Source organism: Megalobrama amblycephala, linkage group LG9, assembly GCF_018812025.1.
Source record: "Megalobrama amblycephala isolate DHTTF-2021 linkage group LG9, ASM1881202v1, whole genome shotgun sequence".
NCBI classification, from domain to species: domain Eukaryota; kingdom Metazoa; phylum Chordata; class Actinopteri; order Cypriniformes; family Xenocyprididae; genus Megalobrama; species Megalobrama amblycephala.
The window spans coordinates 25,523,239-25,544,423 of NC_063052.1; the positions used below are offsets into that span (position 1 = coordinate 25,523,239).

Here is a 21,185-nt window from a genome sequence, read left to right on the forward strand (position 1 = left end):
ACAACACCCACTCGCTCACTCCCGAATGAACATGCTGGAGTTTGTTTGATTTGCACTGTCAAAAGGTGTGTAGTGCGTGAACTGAAGCCATGTAAACAACTTGCTTCATTGAGGCTGAGCACAGTAACCAGCTGCACATAAAAGGGAAGTGACTTTAGCAAAGGCCCATGCAAATAACTCCCACCGCTGCTGCAAGGTAAGACTTTTGTCTGTCGGCAGAGAACACAAGAATAACTCTAGTGTCTCTAGTGTCATCTGCATCTTTTTAATCCAAGGCTACCTCTTGAAAACCAAATAAATTAGCCAGCACAATAAAATATGCAGTTGTTACTTTGAGGAGTTAATTATTTTCACATATCTTCACTAACTTTTTTTTTTTTTTTAAGAAAAGGCAGTTTGTTCCTTAATGTTTAAACTACATGTGCACATGGTGAAATGTTGGGATTAATTTAGATGAAACACCATTTTAGGTCACCTGACAAAACATCATTCCATTGTATGTAAACCAGCAAAAAGGAACACAAAAGAACCCTCAAAAGTATCCCGTTCAACGTCATGCTGGTCAGAAAAAGACCCTCATCACAAAGCAAAGGGGTATTAACTAGTATGCTGACGCCATCCCCGCAGCAGCCCCCCAGCAGCCCTTGTGCCAGCAAATTCACCTAATAATACAACAAGAGAGCCCAGCACATGCCTGTTGGGTGATTTACCACAAAACCTCCCTCAAGTTATTTGACTGTTACATGAACTTTCAGCTTCACACAAGCAGATGTTCCTTGGCACCATGACAGCCATGATAATGCACACACATATCACCCTCCTCCCCTTCATTCAGCTCATTATCATTATCAAACAACACCAAAACCAGTTTAACAGTTTGTATCCAAACTAATAAATAAGTAGCCTTCCTTATATGTAAATGGGCATGCAAACTTAAACATCTAGTTACAATAAATAATTTAAAAAAACACTTAAGGGTTTTCTCAAGTTTAGAGGCTGTTGAAACTGGCTATAGGTGTTTACTAATCAAAGTATGCTGCATAATCATATACTGTATAATCAAAACATGCTATAATTACTATGCATGCTAATTAGTTTGATTAAGTTTTATAACTGTAAAATGTCTTACCATATGTTTTTATTTATTAAGTGTCCTCATGAAAAATCAGTCATGCACGTTCTTTAGGAAGCACGAACATCCTCTACTGCTTTTCAAACGCTTCATTCACATAGCCTATTCCTTATCCCCGTATAGTGAAGATCCCAATTCAACAGGACCGTTATCCAAAAATTCCCTGTAAATCGCAGTCCGTCGTCCTCCAAAGGCTTTGAGCCTTGATAATGGTAAGCTAAATGCGAACTGACAAGCATCCGACAAGCTTTCAGGGAGAGGGGAGGAAAAAAAACTGAACAAAACAAAAAAGTAAAGCACCAAAGCCCCGCCCTAGACTGTAATAGCTCTGAAAGTAACATTGGGTTTAGATTTAAGACCATACGAAGCCAATGCTCGCTATTGTGTATTGTACCAAAAAAAAAAAACATCTAATAATAGATCATGTTTAAAGTAATCATGTCGAAAAAAAATCAATAGAATGATGGAAGATAGCTGTAACCTAATTTAATGCTGGGCATTACATGGTAGCCTATGTTTTTTCCATCTAAAATAATTGGTTTTCAGTGATGTATCATGTTTTCCTCTGCATCAACAGGTTTATTATTTAAATGCGCAGCTGTTTTCCTGAGCTTGGCTCGGTTTTGGGTTCATAGTTAAAATAATAACGATTAGAGTAGAATTTATATTTATACGCGATATAAAGTGCATAGTGACTGTTGTTAAATTAACAAGAGAGTGAATAAAGCATAAGGGTCGTTATATCTGCGTTGTAGATCTAAAAGTTATAAACAAACACGTAAATACATTTGTCGTCAAAGTCGCCTAAAGTTAAAATATATGACACATGAAACTTTGACATGCCAACTCAAAAACATTTCTGAATGATCGCAGATGTAGAGTTGGGAACCGGTTCTTTATGAACAGGTTCCATTTAACAAATACCGATCTGAATCTGAACACTGCTGCACTGAATGCGTTAACTGTTGTTTACACAAACATCGCTACTGTAGGCCTACAGCGAAACATACAGCAGCCAGCAGTCCGTTTCCAGAATGATTCTCTTATGAACCGATTCTTTATAATGAATCATAAACATTCAACGCAACTACTGTAGCCATAATGACTCTATTATGCGCCGGTTCGTTATAACAAAAACATACAACAAAACCGATGTAGTACGATTCCCGAATGAATGACTCTTACGAGTCTGTTAGTGAATCAAAAATATACAGAGCGACCAGTACGATTCCTAAACAAATGGCTCTTATGAGTCGGTTCTTTTTAGTGAATCAAAAGCACTTTAATCTGACTCATTTTACTAAAACCACAAATAGCCTGCATTATGTTGTGATTATAATATTGTATGTAAATAAATTAAATGATCAATGTTTTATTAGTTTTATAGCTATTTTAAGTAGCCTTAGAGCCAATTAAGCTACAAGATTGCAGGCTATGCCACCTCTAAAAAGTCTGTGAAAACTCATTAAACTTTGCCAGAAATGTATTTAATTAATTTCTGATTTGTTATAGACTAGGCTACATGCTATGTAAAAATCTCGTCAATCTCACCAGCAACAGACTGCTGTACACATATAAGCCTACAATAAGAATTTCTTACTTAAAAAATGTCTTTCTCAAAAGTAGATTCGTTAGAGGAATTATGGAATGATCCGAATCGGAATTATTAAATTCCTTCCGATTTCAATACAGATGGTTCAATGGTTAAAGCTCTTCAGAAGAGAAACTTCCTAAAAATAGCGCATGGACAAACAGAATGGGTTATGGCAGAGGTTATAACCTATGTGAGTGCGACACGATAGGCTTTATGTAGGCTAGCTACTGCTATTAACAATAAATAAATGAATAATCCAATGTGCGACTATCATTTAAAGTGAGTTGCCAATAGATTGATCTCTAATCTTAATCTCAGTTCCACCAGCAGCGCCGAAACAATGCCTATTCACATCACGACAGCAAGTCCCAGCGAAATCTCTCCGTCCAATCTCTCTTCAAAGTAGCGAACTAACATTAACACGAACGATTAAGCGATGCTACAGTTTATGATGAAATCTTTCTCAGAATTCGATTCGAAACTTACCTCGTTACATATAAATGACGTAATGAAGTTGTGGGGCAACGGCACAAACGCAAGGTGACACTCCGAGATGATGACAAACTGAGTGGCATCCGCACTCCGCAGTTTCCAAATGACTTCAGCGTTGAAATCGCAAATCAAAGCAATCAAATCGTCTAGGTTCGTAGATCGAGGAAACAATGTGATGACATCGAACGACGTTGATCCAGATCGAGACGGATCGACAGCGAAGTGCCCCGTGTGTTTGGTGCGACACCTGGAGAGGCAATGGTTCCGTACCTCCCTCTTTCATTGACTATTGTTTATTCAGCATAAAGTTATGTGATGCAGAAGTCTGGTGTTGAGAAGACTTGTAGTGGTAATGGTACAGTCTCGGTCTGCTGGCACATAAAGTGATAATGACTGACTTTCTTGATTATTGAAATGATTTGGGAAAAGATAAAACACACATAGGCTATACATATATCTAGGCTATATATGGGTCAAGGACATGAAGATATTTTTTTATTTATTTTGTCTGGATCTATTGGGTTATTCAACGAGACATTTCAATATACAATAAATAAATAAATAAATAATAATAGCCTAATAAATTGATTAAAAATATCTATGTGGTGTAACTAGAGAAAGTAAAAAAGTCTAAAAACAAATGATTATTATGAATTATTCTGTTATGTAGGCCTAATATCTGAATGTCCACCAATATCTGAAATATATCTCATGTCCACCCCCCACCCCAAAATAATAAAAAAATAATAATAAAAAATAAAATAAAATAAATAAAAATGTGGCAACCAACATGAAGGAAGCCATTTTGACCCCTTTAGACCATCATATGTCAAAGATCTTTTTTTTTTTAACCTTTCAATTCAAATCCACATTTTGTGAAGGTCAGAATGAGTAATCATATAATAAAAATGTTGATTTAGTGTGTATATATATATATATATATATATATATATATATATATATATATATATATATGTGTGTGTGTGTGTGTGTGTGTGTGTGTTGGGGTTAACGCATTACAAGACTCTTTTTTAAGTAACTAGTAAAGTAATGCATTACTTATTCAATTTGCAACAAAATATCTAAGTTACGTTTTCAAATACGTTCAAGTAACGCAAGTTACTTTTTCATATTTATTGACTGACAGCTCTCCTTTCCTCATGTTGAGAGAAATAAAGTGCAGAGGTGTTGTGTGCGCTGTGTAAACATGATGGTTATTGTAGTTCATGTGAACATGCATTTACTCATTTCACTTGCACAAAAACATTCAGTATTCTTCAAAATGATAAAACTGTGAAATGCAATCAGAATTTTACGCAAACCTGTAATAATTACCTATATTAAATTACACAAATATACTTTATGTATTAAATTTCACTTTATTAAGCAATGTCTTTGCTGCTGACCTTCAATGATCTAATTCAACCATAACAAGCAAAAACTGTACAGGTTTAAATATGCATTTCCTTCAGCCTGAGGAATATTCATTTCACTTTTGGTGTGAAAGGACCTTAACATTTGCCCGAAATAGAAATTTTTTTGATGTTATTAAACAACAAACAAACAAGGTCGGCCCAGTGTAATTTTGTAATACATTATAATGTAACGCATTATACTTTTCATAAAAAGTAATTAATGCAATCCTCACTTATATAAATTAACTATAGTGTCCTGCACCCACTAGTAAAAATATATCATATATATATATATATATATATATATATATATATATATATATATATATATATATATATATATATATATATATATATATACAAATTTCTGGCATGAAACTCTAATGGGCATCATTACTCATCCTGCTAATAATCACGTCATTATCTATAGGTCTCAGATGATTGGTTCCTGCTGTATTAGTAGCCAATGAGCTTGCATGCTTAATCATTTAGTTAGCATTTGCTTAGAAGCGCAGCGTGCTTCAGAAACCCTCCACCTTCCCCAGCTCCACCTGTATAGATCTGCTACGGGGTATTCATGTTCGCTATAATGTACAGCAGCAGCATGTCTACTTGCTCACAGCAGCGTGTCGTGTATGTATTGGCAGTAGCAAGTCCCATACCAAACACTCAGAGAGTTGTCATGACAGAAATATATATATGTGTGTGTGTGTGTGTGTGTGTTTGTGTGTGTGTTCAAGGTGTAAGTAAAGAAAATCATTTTGTTTCTTGACATTTTTGGATATGTTTTGCAAAAAAACTTGCAGAAAATGATTACATAGCTTAAAACTACAGACATCCTTCTTTGTCACTGAGTGACAGAATTTATCTTAAAATCTGAAAGTGGCACATGATATGCACACATGCAGGCTTTTATTACTATATTTATTACTATGTTACTATATTTTATTTAGGAGTTGCATGTAATGGTATGTATTTTTTATAATTTATTGATTTAGCAACTAGTCCTTTACTTGAATTAACTGCTCTTTTAAATGCTTTTTTTTAAATTCACCACACTTGCCCTTTAAAAAAACAGTGTGATTTAAAGTCAATAGTCAAACTTAATCACCATTGTATAATTTCAGCTCTTCGTTACATAACTTTCAGGCCCGCCATGCAGAAGTGGATAATGCAGTAGCTGTTTGGCTGGAGCTGTTGCAGGACACCTATGTGAAGAGTGGTCATTAGTGGCTCTCACCAGAGGCTGTGACAGCTGTCGCTTGTGGCTGCCGCTGGGCCCCAGTGCCTCCCCCTCGCCTGCTCACAATGCTCCAGTATGAACAGTAGGTCTGAAAAGACATGCAACCTGACTCCCTCATCTCCACTTACCCATCTCATATTTAATCCCAGACTCACCCTGTCATTAACCATCAGCCACATTACCTCAGGCCCACAGCTTTGATCATTAATCAACGCATTCGCGCAATTATCGAACGGCACAGATGCTCGCCTATCGTTGCGTGTTTTGCCAACTTTTATTTTTTCTCTCACATTTTCTATCATATTTTGTATTATAATACATCGTTTATTCTGTTTAATCATCCTGCGAGTATGCTTGACGATTAGTGTGGTACAATTAGGCCTGGTTTGTGGTATCGGGACTGCCACCCTTTTAAGGGTTTGTTTTTGAGATGGAAGTCCATGAGCGAGAGTCTATGGATTTTTTGGTTGTGGGGGAAGGGCAATTCTGAACTCTTTCACCCCACAATTCCTCTCAGGCACACAAAAAACCTCACACACTGGAGTCTGGACACAAGGGGGAAAGGATAAGTATAAATTATCACATGTGAAATACAAATGAAATATTTGGTTTTATAACAGGAGCACGAAATCGTTACCACAAATGAGTCTGATTATATGTGTCAATTTAGACGTTTGTTTCCAGCTAACAAAAATATGTTTCTAATAATGTTTTGCTAATGTTACCATTAAGTTATTTCTGAATGTTCTGTGAACTTTCAAAACATCCAGTTTTGTAAATGTTTTATGTCTTGGTTATGCAAATGTTAAGGGAACATTTAATTTTATTATTTTGCAAAGATGGGAATGTTACTTTTGAATGTTCTCTGAACGTTCTGAAACAAATAACATTTAGATAAATGTCCAACTAAAACATTTCAGAAATAAACATGCCATGAACAATGTATAAATAATGTTTTATATTAACGTGTTAAAAACCAGATACCTTTGAACAAACGTTCTATTGACATATTTGTTCATAACTTTTATAGAACCTTGCCAGAATGTTAGCTAAATGTCTGAGAACGTTCCCTGATAGCTGGGTTGTTGTTTGAAAGATTTACATTAAATGTTTAAATCATTTACATTTAGTCCGCAACCTATTCAGTTTTATCCCCAGTGTATTTGCATTGCAGACACACTTTGCCCTCACAAAGAACACTTGTTTCTTCTCCTTTTTTTCTTGAGGTGTTTGCATTCTGCTCCAGAAACTGTTTGCATTCTGCTCTGCGCTACAGATCCTTATGCTTCAAAGTTATTAAACATATAATCTCAAAGCAGCAACCTGTTGTTTTCCAGAGCAGTGCGGAGCAGAACAACTTTGAGAGTTAGTTTAAAGAGAAAGAAGTGGGGGAGGATGCATGTGAATATTCTTCCAGCAGGTCAGAGTTCACGGGCTCCATCAAGAAGTGTAGAATGCTTTTCCTGTTCACCTCCAACTGTGCAGTTTATAGAGACAACAGAATAACACGCTCAATCAGTTCATTTATAACTTTGTGCACTTGTGGCGAGCCGTTTCATCAGGTAAAAAAATTGATGCAATCTTTTAGCGCTGTAGTAAAACAGGAAGAATCTACTTTAAATCTGGGACGTATAGTTGCCCATCAATGACATCAGTTACTCTACTCTGAAGCGGAATATGATGAAATGTTTTGTATAGAATGTTGCAGGAAAAGGAAGTCTAAAAATAGGTCAACCCAACACATGCAGTTTGGTTTCTCATTGGTTAAAACATTGCAAACCTGAATGTTATATACTTAACCCTCTGCTTTAATCCCTTGTTTTCTGATTTGCGGTGTCAGGCCTGTTGCTTTGACAACAGCAGAATGTGGTGAATATTTCATGACGAGGGGAGGGGGAGGGGTGGCCCACCAAACTTTGACCTGGGGACTAATCTATTCAGACAAAAAGAGGCAGACAGGAGTTGAATTCTGAGACAATTAAGGTGCACTGTGGTCAACTCTTTGTGAGTTCTCTCATTTAAGTGTTATGTTTACAAATCGCTCCTGCTGCTTTTTCAGCTTTAAAACATTGTTTAGCTGGGTTTTCTGTAGACTTGCCTTCTTAGTTAATCTCTTTTGTCTTAGACTTGGGATTCACTGTCTTCGGCCCTTCCGTCAGTAAACAGTGTTAATGAAAAAGAAATAAAATATTTGAAGTCATGAAGTGCTAGAAATTGTGTTTTAGAATCTCATCAAATGATGTCAGCTATCTAAATGATTTTATATAGATTTTATTTACTTGCATTTTTAAAAATACGTTGTGAGAGTTCAAAATGTATTTAAATATATACCTATAACAAATCAATATTTATTAATTTATTTATTTTCTAATGTGATATAGGGTTGCCAAATGCCATATTGTCTTTCTTTTATTTATGTTGTTATTAGACGTTTTTTTTTTTTTTTTTTGTAAAAATGTAAAAAATAATTTGGAAAAATATTCTATTGATAGACCATAATGGGTACCACAGAAGGTTATAAAAAAAATTATCTAAAGAGATTTTCTGTGCACTTCCCCCTGGAGCACCTTAAGGTTAAGGGTCTTGCTCAAGGGCATTGAGCGAGAAGATGATCTCAGTAACTCTCCAGGGCCCCTCCTAGTTTGCAATTGAACCTGCAGCCTTTGTGTTCATAGCCTGGATCCTTGACTTCACCATGCTGGTTAAAAATTCTAGGCTTGTTCAAAGACTGACACTCCTGAACAGAACTTGGAGATGCTGCAGAAACTCTTCTGTCGTCCATTACTGCGCAAATTGCATTTATTTCGCCTCTCATCATCCATCAAAGCATAGGTGCTTTCATCTGGCAGTGTCTCTTTGTACCTGTAATTAGTTTTGGGACAGGAGATCGACTCTATTAAAACAGCATAAAAAGAGAATAAAGAGGTTTGCGTTTCCTTGTCATGGATGCTCAGGAGCTCTGCCTAATAATGGCTGATAGATTTGCTCTGTCAGGCTGTAGAGAAAACGCTAGTCTGGCATGTTTATGACATTACCTCAGAGTAGGACCAGGGCTGGAGTCAGCCACTCATGGTCGAAAGGGGTTTATTATATGTCCTGAAGTCGCATATGGCTTTGTGGCTCAGACTACACAACAGCTATTATCCAGGTAACAAAAATATGTTCTAAGAACGTTTTGCTAACTTTCAAGTTATGAAAACATTATTTCTAAATGTTCTCTGAACATCCATAATGTCCATTTTTTAAAATTTTTTAAAAACACTTTTTTTGTTGTTATGCGAAGGTTAAGGGAACATTCCACTTGATCTAAATGAAGTTCATGATGCAAGTTAAGGAGGAGGTTGTTCAAGCATCTGGCAACATCCAGCTGGAATTCTTGTCACACTCTGCACAGCACCAAAGCTTCTCTTCCGAAGATGAAATCGTCATCTCTCCCCACTCTCTTTCTCTGGTTCCTGATTCCGGTCAAGGATCTTCTTTGATATCCTCATCTCCGGAGTCTGTGATGGTAAAAAGAGGGTGCCTGGTTAGTTGTCTTACTATCTCTCCAAAGTGTCATTCAAGGAGTCCTAACTCCCCTCCTCAGAAAGGCTTCTAGCTAAGAAAGTTTTTCCCCACCCTGTCACCTCCAGCCTTCCCAACGAATGAATTTGGCAAGCCATTATTTACCTCCTATTGCAAAATGGATGGTAAATGGTCTGCGTCACGCACTAGCAGCTGCTAACATCTTACTTTCTCACAGAGCCAGCAAAGTACAGATGTTTAATCTGTATGTTTCATCAGTTCCATAAATCAACCATCTGAGAAGACAGGCGAAGAATCTGCCAAATCTCACTTTAGGCATTCAAAGCATGTCTCTTCTAACTCCAAAACAGGGACTACATCTCCCTTCCAAGACACAACTTCTGATCTCACTGTACTTCAACATCAGACAGCTGATGCCAACGCCCTTCCACCTCAGGTTTCCATTACTTCTCAGTCTAATGATCCATTCCTTCCCTTCCTTCTTTTTCTCAAAGCCTTTTGCCACCTGCTCTCACTAATGCTATTCCTTCTTCGTCCTTTCATCAAAATATTGCTCTTTTAAATATTCAACCGTTTCCTCAGGTCAACTCATGCCCTCTCCCATACCCTTTTCCTTGGGCTAACCAAACGCTGCCTCCCACTGCCATGCCCAATGTTCTCTCCTTATACCTGCCTTCACTTTCTGTTGAATTTCCATCTACTTCATCTGTAGATCCAAGGAGTATTTCCATTTCAGGAGTAGATCCAAGCGTGAGGCTGCCTCCGCAAGGACTATCTGCCTCGACATTTCTACCTTGTAACATCTCGATTCCTGGCTCTCTCTTTCTTCCCAAATATTTAATCTATGGAGTAGACCCTAGCGTGACGCTGTCGTTGCCTCTCCGGGAATTTCTATTCCTCCTAACCCTAATCCATCATTGCAGAACTTTCTCTGTCATTTGGGGGTAGTCTTTTTTCTATTCCTATATTCTAAGCTAAATGCACAGCCGGGTGTCCCAGTGGAGCCCGGGACTTAGAATTACACAATCGTCTCTTCCTAGGATGCAGAAGCTAGAGCTGCAGATCTGTAGACCACCAGACTTCAAAATGTCTTAATTCGACTACATCTGTCAAATCCACAACCTATGTCCCACAGTCCCAGAGCAGAGGCACTTTGAATGTGAAAAGAAGAACTTTTTGTTCCAACTTAAACAATTTTGGTTGCTCTAGACATTGAGCCTCATAATGGATTTATCATCACCCAAGCATAAATAGCTGAATTCAAATTGATGAGTTCTGTATAAACAATATGGCAAGTTACAGCAAGTTATGCCAATCCACCCAAAATTCTGGCATATCTTTGGAATTCAATGGAGAGTGAAATATTATTTTGCAGTCCATCAAACATTCAGCTGTAAGAGCAGCCCCAAAATATATTTCCATCTCCCCCTCCACATGCTCTCCTTCCAGTGCATCTCGCTACGATTTTAAGAGCTTTTTCAGAATTAGCAGTTCCCATTTCTGAGGGAAAAAAACTTGGTCCCATGCACAAAATTGAATTCTTGGGAGTCTACTTGGATCCTCTCGAATTTCAAACATCTCTTCCCAAAAAGAAAATCAATAAGATAATTACAGTAATATCCAACCTACTAACCTCTAACCAGGGCACAAAGTGGGACCTTGTCTCTCTGCTTGGTCACATAAACTTTGCCATGCGTATCACTCTGGGGTATTCCTCTAGGGTGCTCTTTCATTTCCCGTCTCCTTTTGCTTACATCCTCAGTCCCAGCTCTCGCTGATCCAGTAATCATTAATGAATCGTGCCGCGCAGATCTTCATTTGTGGACAACATTTCTCAACCATTGGTACGGAATCTCTTTCTTTTACAACGACTGCCTTTCTCGCTCTGGTGACATGCACCTGTTCACTGATGCAGCCCCATCCTTAGGATTCAGAGGATTTTAATTGATTTAATTGAAAAACAGTTCTCCTGTCATTCGTTTTTCATCAAGCTGCTACAACTCTTACATTTGCCTAAATCCCCAACACATCAAGCTATTTTCACGAGTTCACACTTACAAATAATTACATAGAATAAAAGAGTTTGTGTATTTGGCATGCTGTCCGGGGGAGGGCTCCGAGCTCGGAATGTGGCCCGAACCCAGAATACTCCCCCATATCCCTGGCTGGGATAGGAACTAACCGAGTGTGAGGAGTAGGGGTGGCAGAGGGATGCAGAAACTGTCGAGGAACGAAAGTGAGTTGGCTATATATATAGGCCTTCAATTGTCATGATTGGGTAGAACATTTGAACGTGCTCCTCCTGAACTTTGTTAATGAAACATCATTTGTCTTAGACCCTTGTGCGTATTTGTGGGTTTGGGGACCCTGGACGTGGTTTCCTCTTGAGCATAGCTCAAGTGAGGTGCCCGTTCTTTGGATGATCTAGCTTCATGTGTAGTACTCTATCATGGACTGGACTACCTGACGTGACAGGAACCAGCTTATCTATCAAACCGGGTCTTCTTGAATCATCTATTTGAGGGATTTCCCAGCCCGCCCCCTTCGTCGCATCTGGAGGCACGGGTACACTGGGTATGGGGTAATCCTGTGCAAAACTACATGCGTCACTGCTGTCATCAGGGCAAGACCCGCTCCTCTATCGTTGCGGCAGTCAGCATGAAATTGTTTGCCCATCCCCTTGTTTGCCCATCCTAATAAAGATGAAAAGTCCAGGTCATAAAAAGGGTGTGGGGGATCCTTTCAATGTACATGGGAGATGCTCCATGTGAGTCGCTTAGCACTTTAGTGTACTGCTATTGACTGCTTCCACGCTGGTGTGTTGAACTCTCTGCCCAGTTTAAACTCAAGTACTGCCTGCAAGTAATCACTGCCTTGCGCTCTTTTGCGCGAGGCTGTCTCCGCGTAGGTTTTTTGCCTAGCTTATGTTTTTCGACAGCACGTCAAACCTGTTTTCCTATACCTTTTTGCCCTATGATTATATAATAAAACGAACTTGTGAAATGAAGTTCATGATGCAAGTTCAGGAGGAGCGGGAGGTGTCTTACCATACCTTCTTCCAATGATGTCACTCAAGTATTCCTCCTCCCCTTCTCCAGCTGACGTTTTTGTGCTAGCGTTTTGAGAACATTATTAAAGACCACATACGAATACGAAGACTCTGAACGAACGTTCTATTAACATTACGGGAAGAATGCTTGTTTATAACTTTTAGAGAACCTTACCAGTCAAAGTTCTGAGTTTTGTTGAGTTGAGTTGTGTTAGCTGATAATGATAGACTAGGCAGAGAGTGTCAAATGCAACCTCGCAGGTGACTGACAGTGGAGAGCAGATGCTTAACTGTTTTAACCTGGCGGTTAGAATTTAAGAATATGTCCCTCCTAGCCATATGACAAAAACACAAAATTACAGTACTTGTGTGCGATGTCATGCACCTGTATGTGCGCAGCCATTCTCGCCTTTGAGAAATGACAGTATAGGGGTTCTTAGTTTTCATTCAGAAACCTCATTTCTAATGCATTCATAATACACTACATTGGCCTAATAACCAGCAAATCTGATCTCTTTCAGACATGGACGTGTGAGAAGGAGGGAGAATCCGGGATGAATGAAAAAAGGAAGGGAGGGCTGGGAGAGAGAGAGAGAGAGAGAGAGAGAAGAGAGAGAGAGGGATAGCAGGGGTGCAGGCAGATGGTCGGGCTGGTGTGGAGTCTTGCTTCGGTGGAAATCCCTGAGTGCTTAACCCCTCCTCCACTAGGGAGAGATGTGTCATGACAACAGTTCTCCCCCCTCCCTGCGACAGATCCTCACTGCTATCACCAATCCAGGTCCCCAGAGGAGAAGAAACAGCTCTGTCAGTCTGCCTCTGCAATACTATTCACATCTGCCTTTTGTGCAGGTTCAGGGAGTGGATAGATAGATAGATAGATAGATAGATAGATAGATAGATAGATAGATAGATAGATAGATAGATAGATAGATAGATAGATAGATAGATAGATAGATAGATAGATAGATAGATAGATAGATTGATTGATTGATTGATTGATTGATTGATTGATTGAAGATCAATAATTGACTCAAAATGGATGTTTAGGATATTGACCTGAACATTGTAACAAACCTGTGCTTGTCTCTTCTTCTCTTGTCACTTCTCTTGTTTTACTCTTAGAGCCCTCTACTGGCTCACCACAGTCACAACACCCACTTTATGAACCATAAATACAGTCACCGCAACAGGTTTATGCCCCCGGCATTGTCCAAGACAATGTTCAAAGGACTCATATATAAAAAGCTGATTTGTGTAAAATAATTTATACAACAATAATAATTAAATTTTATAATTCCAGAAGTTTCAAGAACTGAACTTTCCAGTAGTTAACGAGTTTGTTTGCCCATATAATCTTTAGAGTATTAGGTTAGCTAATTTGGCTTGCTGTCCACTGAGGAGGGGCTCGATGAAGCAGCTTTAACTGAATAAATATAGGATATGATTACATAGGGCAAGGTACCTGAGATGAAGGTGGAGTTTGGGGAGGTGGAGGGAAATAGTAATTTCTACCTGATAAAATATTTTACAGCTTGACATAACTGGAAAAATGTATATTCGTTATAGAAATTTCCATGACTTTCCCAGGTCTAGAAATCACATTTTTAAAATTCCCTAATTTATTCAAGTTTTCCAAGACTGTGGGAAATAACTTAAATAGTATGTCATGTACATCTTGATCTGTAGCTATTTTACCTTGTTTTAACCTCCTGGGTCCCTCTGTCCTCATACGAGAACTTTTCAGAGATATCAAATATTTGGAGGTTTCACCAAGACAACAACTTCTTGGTTTTTAAAAATGAATGATCAAACTTAGCACTCTTATGGAAATATGATAATATTGTAATTATCATTTAAATCTGACTAATTTTCTAATTGTTTGTTATAAATCAACATCTCAGGAAAATGTTATGGTTTTTTTTATTATTTTTTTTTTACATGATTATATGATCAAGAGAAATCGTGATAAAAAAATGTGAACGATTTATAAATATCGCTTTTGTGCTAGCATTTTGAAAACATTATTAAAGACCAGATACGAATGTTAAAGACGTATTAAAGACTCTGAACGAACATTAACATTACTGGAAGAATGCTTGTTTATAACTTTCAGAGAACCTTACCAGTCAAAGTTCTGAGTTCTGTTAGTATTTGAGTTGTGTTAGCTGATAATGATAGACTAGGCAGAGAGTGTCAAATGCAACCTTGAAGGTGACTGACAGTGGAGAGCAGATGCTTAACTGTTTTAACCTGGCGGTTAGAATTTAAGAATATGTCCCTCCTAGCCACATGACAAAAACACAATTACAGTACTTGTGTGTGACTTCATGCACCTGTATGTGCGCAGCCATTCTCGCCTTTGAGAAATGACAGTATCAGGGTTCTTAGTTTTTATTCAGAAACCTCATTTCTAATGCATTCATAATACACTGGCCTAATAACCATCAAATCTGATCTCTTTTAGACATGAATGTTTCACCGCAAGACAACAACTTCTCCTTGGTTTGAATTAATGATCAAACTTAGCACTCTTATGGAAATATGATAATATTGTAATTAGCATTTAAATCTGACTAATGTTCTAATTGTTTGTTATAAATCAACATCTCCGGAAAATGTTATGGGGTTTTTTAATCAAAATTTGTCTTTCTGTTACAAACCAGGGCATTGATTTCATACTGTACATGACCTCAGTTGAGGACACTTAAATCATGTTTATCAGGCATTTTAGGAGACACAACAAGTGAATAGGGAAAGAAATTACATATCAATATTCCTATGACATATTAGATATTATTATTATAATTTTTCCAACTATTACTCCCATTATTACAGTTCTTTTTTCATTACATGTTGTTCCAAGAACACAAGAATTATAGTTATGCAAATTAGATACAGTGTATAGATACATTGCATTGGGAAAACTCATGTATGGTCATTTTACCCACATATTGCATAAAGTAAAATGGTCAATTAATTCTGTTACATCTTTCATAACATAGTTGAGAATCATCTTTAAACAAAGTTTGATTAAAAAAAATCCTGAAACCTAAAAATGTATTGGTAAATAAAATAAAAAAAATCCCATTGTTGTTGCCTATACATGTAATTTCATATAATTTTATTTTTTTAACAACTGAGTCCCGGTGTCCACTTATGAGGACATAGCATAACATATGAATAAAATATAATTTTTCAAAAAAAAAAAAAAAAAAAAAAAAAAAAAAATATATATATATATATATATATTATTTGTTTCTCTAAACAATGTAATGACATGAAAAAAATAAATTCAAAATGTACTAAATTCAAAAAACCTTTCAGAAAAAATGTACACAAAGAATAAAGCTACATTTCAGAAAATAAAAATACTGGAATGTAAAATGAATGAATGAATATTGGATAATTGTGGCTAAGACTGTATAGAGTAAAAAAAAAAAAAAATCCAATATCAAGTAAATGTACAGAATTATAGGCTATAGCTAAATAATTAGCACCGTATGTAAACTTCACTTCACTGTTACACCAAAGGAGGGCAGTGTTTCACGTTTTATAATAATACGATCTAACTGTTGCCATGTGCAACAGAGCACAGAGAATAATGGATTTACGTGAGCATTCATCTGTACAGGGATATAGATATTCCAGAAACAGATCAAACATTTTCTCTTCAAAGAAACCAGTGACACAACATCTTCTTTTACTGGTATCTACGTGACAGATCCTCGGGTATATAATTAAAAGTCCATTTGTGAACCCGCAGGTCTCAAGAGCATGTTTGAAGTCATGAAATATTATGTGATTGTGTGTGTGAAAGGAAATGGCCACATTATCTGTACCGGGAGGGTTGACTGTGGTGCAGTCATTTAATCAATACTGAGTGTTCTTGGGTTTTGTTAAATGTTTGGATGATTGCTTTCATGTTGATAAGTTTTCATAAATAGACATGTAGTAGCAGTAGCCTACTCTTCTTGTAAAAAGCCTGGTATGTGTGTCGGTGAGCTTCAGTCGGTCTTTGTCAAATTCATTGCTTCTTTTGTGTTTGTAGGCCCAGATCAAAAAGAGTCCACTGAGACACCATCAAGAGAGACCTACAAGCTGCTGCACACATATTTTTATGAGAGAAAGAAACATCTTTGGTGAGGTGTGAATTCCCAACTTCAATCAGTATTTTTTTAGTGCAGTTTGGACATTCTCAGCAAAGTAATTTATGTTCTGAGAATGTTATATAAACATTCTATTTTGGTTGTGTTAATGGTGACTTCAAATGTCCAGTTTGCTTTATGTTAGCATGTTATTTTAAAGTTAACATTATGTTCCTGCAGTGTACTTTTTAACCTGTGTTCCTTTCACCAGCAATAATAATAATAATAGAAGTCTTCAGGCAAATATATATGATATTTGACACATAAATGACATGATTTGAAACCATTTAAAGACATTTTCAGTGACCTTTCAAGAGAACTATTTTAAGATCATTTAAAGAAAAGTGTCTGTCCATCACATTAACTGACTAGGCAGAACACACCACGCAAAGGTCATGGCAATTCTTTTGCTAACATTCACTTCAGAGAGAATCTCTTAAATAACTGATTTTCTGTCTCTCTTCTTATTCTTACATCTCAGTGTTTTAAATTTTAAAGCACATGGGCAGTTGACATGACATGCAATTTTACTGTTCTTAAAGAAAAAGCCCAATCATTATTTTTGTTATATTTTTATCCTTTTATGAACTCACACATACACACATTGATGAGTATTGGATTTTGCCTTGTATTCTACCTTGTCTCTGTGTTCCTTGCCTCGCCTTGCCTGTGTTTTGACTCTGGACTGTTTTCCTTGTTTGATGAACGTTTGCTGCCTGTCTTGACCTTTAGTGTTTGGATTACTCTTTTTTCCTAGCCTTCCTGTATCTGTTTGCTGGTGTTTGACCCAACTGTAATTAGATTATATTATGTTTTTAAAATACTTGTAATCAGATAGTTACTTTTTTATTAATTACATGATTACATGTTATGCTCACAATGGCAATAAATTATTCATAATTCACATCACTTCGTATTTACATGCAATGCAGGGATTCCTCAACTTTTTGTCAGCTGAACCTCTTTGATCTAGTATGTTTACTTGAAGTACACCCTGAGATTTTAAGTTAATATGTAAGGTTAATAATAAAATCAAGTTATTGATGATAATAATAATAAAAATACAATTTAAGTTTACAGTTCTTTGATGTCATTTAATAGTAATATAAACAAATAAAATCATTTTATTTTAATTGTTTTTATTTTAAAATTATTTATTTTAAATTATGATTTAATTAATAGCTTTTCATTAAACTCGCGAACCCCTGTAGTTCCATCATGAATTGCAGTCTGGGAATCCCTAACTAATGTAATATTTAATTCACTTCATGTTGTTGATAAATGTCACACTTCAGTTCGGTTTATTCTTAGTTTCATTTTCATACACTTTCAGTTTTTCATCAGTCACATGTGTTCCTTTGTTTGAGTTTCCCGCCACTCATCAGTTTCCATGGACACTAATCATCTTCACAGCTGTTTGTCCTTTAGTTAATCACCATGGGCCTCATTTATAAAGCATGCGTACGCACCGATTAGAGTGTGTGTATGCTTAAATCCATGCCAACACTTACATTTATAAAAACGGTCTTTGTTGTGGAAAAGTGCTTAGCGTCACGTCAGGGTCCTTGTCAGATTACTGTAGGTTTTTGGAAATCTAAGATATTCTTGCAGCTCGCCATTCTAAATGAAAGGATTTGGACAATGACTGGTGATCTTTTATATGTAAATGACATTAAACCCGGAGAACTGAAACCATTCAGCTGTGCGCAAGTTCAAGATCATTTGCGATTTATAGATTTCACATCTGAAACAGAGGCATACGCTCGTTTTCTGTGTACGTTCATTAACACGTACGCACATCTGAGAGTGATCCTAAGATCAATTTTAGGATGGTTTCTGTGCAACATTTTATAAATGAGGCCCCAGGTGTATATTAGTTCCTCACCATCACTCAGTGTTTGTTTGGTCTTGTTTATGTTAGCACTTGTTTGTATTCGTCATTGAACGCATTGGAACTTATCCTGATTTTCTTCATCTGTCTGAACCTTGCTGACAGAAGTTCAGACCAAATATGGATTATGCAGCTCTATTTTCTGCTGTGGCTTGTGAGAGCACAGATTTATTTGTTTTTTACGGAACATTTTTTTCATCTTGCCGTCACCTGCCCCTACGACAACAAGACCCTCAAATTGCTGTCCTGATCGGGACCAACTACCACCACCCTGTAGACCTCCCAGTAGGGCTGGGCGATATATCGCATGCGATTGTCACGCGCATTTCGTCAGTAAAGCCGGTTCCCTGGTTACCGCTAAATCGCCATCACCTGCTTTCAAATGGAGTGGCATTTTTAATAGACATAGCCGTAGTTCACTGACAAGCTACGCAATATCGCGTTCATTATCGAAGGCGATTCATCTGCGATAATGAACGCGATATTGCGTAGCTTGTCAGTGATCTACGTCTCTGTCTATTAAATGCCAAGAGGATCCTGCTGCTCCGCCTCTGGCCTAGGATCTCTTTGCTCCATCTCAACCTGTCGGCCCTCAGACATGGGGCTTCAGCAGATTCCCTTGTCCTGCTGGCTCCCTCTTGGTCAGTCGTCACACCATTTCCACAACGGATTTGCGGGCCGTCAGTTGCACTCCGTCCCTCCACCCCTACGGCTGCAATGGGTTTCTCCTTCCCCTCTGCATCGCCTCTGTCCTCATTCATACTGGCTCTGGCATACCCTCGGGTACTCTGACTCCACCTCTGACGTTCATTGCTGCGGCATCTCCAAGATCTCCAGAGCCAGTGATGTCACTCAAGTCCATCAGCTCTCCGCCTGCACCTAGGGATTCATCACCGTCAGTCGTCACCAAGATGTCATTAGCCACCACAACACCTTGGCTGCTCCCCGCGATTTCTCCCAAGGGGTACCCCACGGTGGTGTAGTCTAGTGATATGCAGGTGTATGTCACATACCCACTAGGAAAGGCCAAGGATTTGCATATACCCGCTTTAAAAAGCATGAGGATACGGATTTGGCGCTCTATAATGTGCCGTGACAGATTTTAATGCCTCAGTTCTAGAGAAGCGGCAGCCTGACGTGCACGTGAACTGATTCTCTCCTCTGCTTTAATACCAGTTACAGCGCGAAATAAACATGAATGAACAACTAAAGGTATGTTAAAAGATACAGATCAACTTATCTAAATCCATATCATGTCTCGTGTAATCGCGCTCAATCATGGTTTCATAGACGGAAAGATGTTAATAAAAACGCTGGTAAACAAACAAACGCAACGTCACATTTATCTCAGAACAAACATATTGATCATGACCATAAACTTGTTAGTCAGCTAGATAAATTAACCCTAGAAAGGACCATTTAGCTTAATATATTCACCATATTACATAGCCTATTAATAATATTTTTTAATGTTCTTTAACATATAATGCATGTTTGAATAAATCTATCAAGTTGATAGCCAATTTAAATGTTTATATTTCAAAAAAATTAATTGGAGTAGAAATAATTTTAAAGTTAGTACTGCCAACTTTATTATAAAAATTTCCTTAAGTGTAATTTAAGTTTGTATACAAATAAGTTAATTTTAACCTACAATATTAATGTAGTACCAACTGATTCCCATGTATATTTTACAGCATTAGTTGATTTTTTTTTCTTGAGAAAATTTTTCATGTACTGTAACTGATATACAGTAGGCCTATATCCAAAATAACTAATATCAAATCGAATTGCAAGTTTGTGAATCAAAATGCATAACTATGATGACAAATTAGCATAAAATTATGCAAAACAGAAAACAAAGTGACAGGGTGATATTGTGACATACTGATAAGCCTAATCTTTCCATTATTGTTAATAATAGTTGCAACCTGCACTCTTAAATGTGCATTGAAAATTGCCAGCTGATAAACCCCCGTGAATGCGATCACGGGGACCCCCTCCTGGAGATTTGCTTAGGGCCCCCAATAACGTCTCGGTTACAGAGGTAACCTTCGTTCCCTGAAGGAGGGAACGGAGACGTACGTTGGACAGACCGGCGAATAGGAATCTCGCTAGAGAGGCCAGTCTACTTCGAGTGTAACTAAAACGAGCCAATGCACATTGGCATGCAATCATATGCAGCAGCTGCTCGCCTCGCAGCGCGGGTATATAATGAGCAGCAGGTGCATTGCATCTTCAAGTTTTTCGCTGAGGAGCCGAACCGGATAGGTGGCAGCATCAGCGGGGTACAGCAACTGTGGCGACGGAATGTACGTCTCAGTTCCCTCCTTCAGGGAACGAGGGTTACCTTTGTAACGAGACGTTCCCATTCAGTCGGTCACTTTCGACGTACGTCGGACAGACCCACGAATAGGAATCCCTACCAAAGCGCCACAGGAGCTGCCCCCTTCCAGCGCTCGGTTGTAAGCCACCTGAACCCCCTTGCCTGAGGACGGTGGGACAGGGCTGGCAGGAAATTCCTTTCCCCCCTTTCACTGAAAAGGAATGCTGCGGAAGCCACATCCTTCCCCGAAGGAGTTATATGGAGAAGTACATATGGACTAACCTCGTAGGGCTGTACTGCATATGGAAGAACTGGGGTGACTCCAACCCGACGAAGGGTGGGTTCTCCCAGAGGGAAAGACACGGCTTCGTTT

At 37.9% G+C, this 21,185-nt stretch overlaps 1 protein-coding gene across 3 annotated transcripts in view; it reads right to left on the reverse strand.

Annotated features, from left to right (window-relative positions):
- znf516 (zinc finger protein 516) overlaps positions 1 to 3,346 on the reverse strand; it is a 42,808-nt gene extending 39,462 nt beyond the window's left edge. Inside the window, exon 1 of one of the 3 annotated variants that reach the window (XM_048202361.1) lies at positions 3,213 to 3,346. The gene's annotated coding sequence lies outside the window, so the exon portion shown is untranslated. Of the gene's footprint in view, positions 1 to 1,129; positions 2,214 to 3,212 lie in introns of those variants that run through there. The other 2 variants (XM_048202360.1, XM_048202362.1) reach the window with 2 other exon arrangements.
- Positions 3,347 to 21,185: the final 17,839 nt, after the last annotated feature.